Source organism: Aptenodytes forsteri, unplaced genomic scaffold (assembly GCF_000699145.1).
Source record: "Aptenodytes forsteri isolate BGI_AS27 unplaced genomic scaffold, ASM69914v1 Scaffold55, whole genome shotgun sequence".
Lineage (NCBI taxonomy): Eukaryota > Metazoa > Chordata > Aves > Sphenisciformes > Spheniscidae > Aptenodytes > Aptenodytes forsteri.
This window is the reverse complement of record NW_008796063.1, coordinates 2,236,923-2,239,873: the sequence shown is the minus strand read 5'-3', so window position 1 is coordinate 2,239,873 and position 2,951 is coordinate 2,236,923. Positions and strand designations below refer to the sequence as shown.

General features: G+C 37.3%; 1 protein-coding gene across 3 annotated transcripts in view; it reads right to left on the bottom strand.

Moving 5' to 3' along the window:
* Positions 1-2,951, bottom strand: part of UMAD1 (UBAP1-MVB12-associated (UMA) domain containing 1) — an 84,491-nt gene that overhangs the window by 9,680 nt on the left and 71,860 nt on the right. The window lies entirely within an intron of this gene.

Genomic DNA, 2,951 nt, shown 5'->3' with positions numbered 1-2,951 from the left:
ACTGGCTGGGCATCGGTCGGCGGGTGGTGAGCAACTGCATTGTGCATCACTTGTTTTGTATATTCTTTTATCATTATTATTATTAGTAGTATTTTCCCTTCCTTTTCTGTCCTATTAAACTGTCTTTATCTCAACCCACGAATTTTACTTTTTTTTCCTGATTCTCTCCCCCATCCCACTGTGGGGGGAGTGAGCGGATGGCTGCGTGGTGTTTAGCTGCCTGCTGGGTTAAACCACAACAATTTCCCAAGTTGCATTACTATTATGTCACAGGATAATAATATAAAATTTCTTAAGGTTAAGAAGTTTTATTAAAAGGCTGCTAGATATAACTACTAACCTTACTGGCTATGATCTAATAGAAAAGAGGAGTGAATGAGCTCCAAAGGAGGCAAGTGAGGAAAGCACCTTCCTACTGAGCTGTTGGGATTCACTTCCCAGTACAAATCCTATTTGATATTTCCCCCTCTCTTTCAGATCACCTTCTGGCTAATTGCTATAAAACATTTTATTTTATAGGTATCAAAAAGGAAAGAGTAGGCCCATCTTTGTCTATTCTTCTAGGCCACTTCAGAGCCTTCTGGAGATAGGCAGGGTATGTCACTGGGTTTCTGCTGCTTTAACGATATTCTCTAAGCTGTTCTAATATTGACATATCTGTACTACATAATTCCTACAGCTACAGTTTACAGATGTTTCTTCTTGTTCTTTATTTTCCCTAGCTTTCCTTTTCTCAGTTCTCCATTCTTATGAGTAGCTAACAGCTCTTAAAAAAGCTACATGCAACAGCAGAGGCAAGAGTTGATAAAGAACATTTCTTTTGGCTTTCCTTACTGATGCTGGTATCTTGAGAGGGGCAGGGAAAATAGGAAAGCTAGCAGAGAAGTCAGGATGATAGCCTGCATAGTTCTCCTACTGCAGCTTTCCAAGCTCTGAGAAAAAAACCATGGGCAATAGCACTGTAAGTCTGTAAGTTCAGGAAAAACCCTAAAATCTCTTCTACTTGTCTGTTCTAATCAGCACAGTTATCTTCAAGTCGAAGATCGGCAGCTCTCACTTTAAAAGAGATCTTAGCTTCTGTAGCTGCTAATTGATAACACTTAGAGGGAAGTCTTCCTTCTTGTCATGGCCAAATAGGCTCAAGGTGTGCATCATAACAAAATTCATAAAAATTTTCTGCTATAGACATATTCTCTTGCTAAGAACACTGCCAAACCCACAGAACATTTATTTATCTTAATGATATTTATCTGATCCCCCAATACTTCAAATAAGTACTTAAATTTGTAGCTGCTGTAAACTTAAAAACTTCCCTTAATTTCTACTCTGCACAAATTTGTTACATGCCCTCTTGAAAGAAATAACCTGTGGAGCATTTATTGGTATAATAAGTTGGTATTTGCTTGTATTACATCAGTCCCATATTCTGAAGGGGAGAGTGGAGCCAGAAAGCCCCAAATGAAAAACAGGAAAAGGTTACATATAGGAAACAATTAGACAAGATCTTCAAAGACCCTTCTGCCTCCCCCTACGCCCACATTCCAGGGAAAAATGATTCCCTCACTCACTGTCCCATTCCCATAGCTCAGATGATAATCAGAAATCCCTAGAATCTAATGTTTATTTCGTTTGGCAACTTACACTTTTATGAACACCTGTTTATATCTTAATTGTCCCACAAGCTGGATGAACTCAATTTACAATGCAAATTAGACTACCATGTGGCAAAACTAACTTCAAAGAGGGAAAAAAAAAATCGGAGAGACCACAAAGCATCTTGGATCTTCTTTTTTCCTCCAGAAACCTTACATTTGTTAGAAGGGTTTCTGAGCACTCTTGCAGTGATATTTAGATATTGGCCTTATGTGCAAGATCTTCTCAAGCTAGACGTATTTTTGTGCTTCCAAATCATAAAGATATCCTTTAAATGGGCTAAGACATATTTCACTCATATGCTGGAGAATCCACATCAGTGAAAAGACCTTGATGAAGCCAACCTGACCAGCAGGCTTTTATAGCGACTGTGGTAATGTAATGAAGAGCTGGACACTCTAGTAGAGAACATCAATCACCCATCAGTGCTGAGATCGCCCAAGCTGGTTACAATGCAAACACCAGCACAAAGCTATGTGATGCAGTCAAAGTCAAGGTTATGAAATGGCTTATGTTTTCACGCATGCATTCTTCAAGCATATATAGAACTGCAAGTCCTAAAGAATTTGATATCCCACATTAGTCACACTGGTTTCTACTTAAATGCCTAACTTATTTATCCAGAATACAATCTATTCAGAGCATATTCTCTGGACATTAGCTAAACAAAGCACTGCCAAATGCTATGACACACTACCCTGCTATGAGAAATATTAATTGAATGCACTTAGAAGATCACCAAACAATTTACTTTTCACCAAACACCAGGGAGTCAAAAAATCAGTTAAAATTATAGAAGGTACGGTAATCAAATTTAATTCAAATAAGCAAGGTGTTTTTCTTCATTCTTGGTTTGCAATCCAAATGAACAGGAATAAAAGAAACAGTATGTAAACATATAGGGTAGCTGGCCACCAGATACTAATTGCGCTCTGACGGCAAGGGTGTTATATGTTATTTCAAAACCAACGAAGTATAAAATTATCCTCTAAAGTAAATTCTTCCTTTTTACTCTTTTTTTTTTTAATGTTTCTCAGCTGCCTTTAAAAACATCTAATTTGCTGCATCTCTGTGTGCTAACCATAAAGTCTGCCAAGAGTCTCGTAAGGAAGAAAAAATGCATAGTTTACAATGTACTGAGAAGCTGGATTTACAGTGCTCTGAAGAAGAATCAAAGATCAGTGCTAGCATTGTTATCATCCAAACTATTGAACAAGGTTTTCTAACAAAAAGTGATTCATTTAAAAAAATTTGTACTTTCTGTAAAAAAAAAAAAAAAAGGCTTTTTTTTGGGTGGA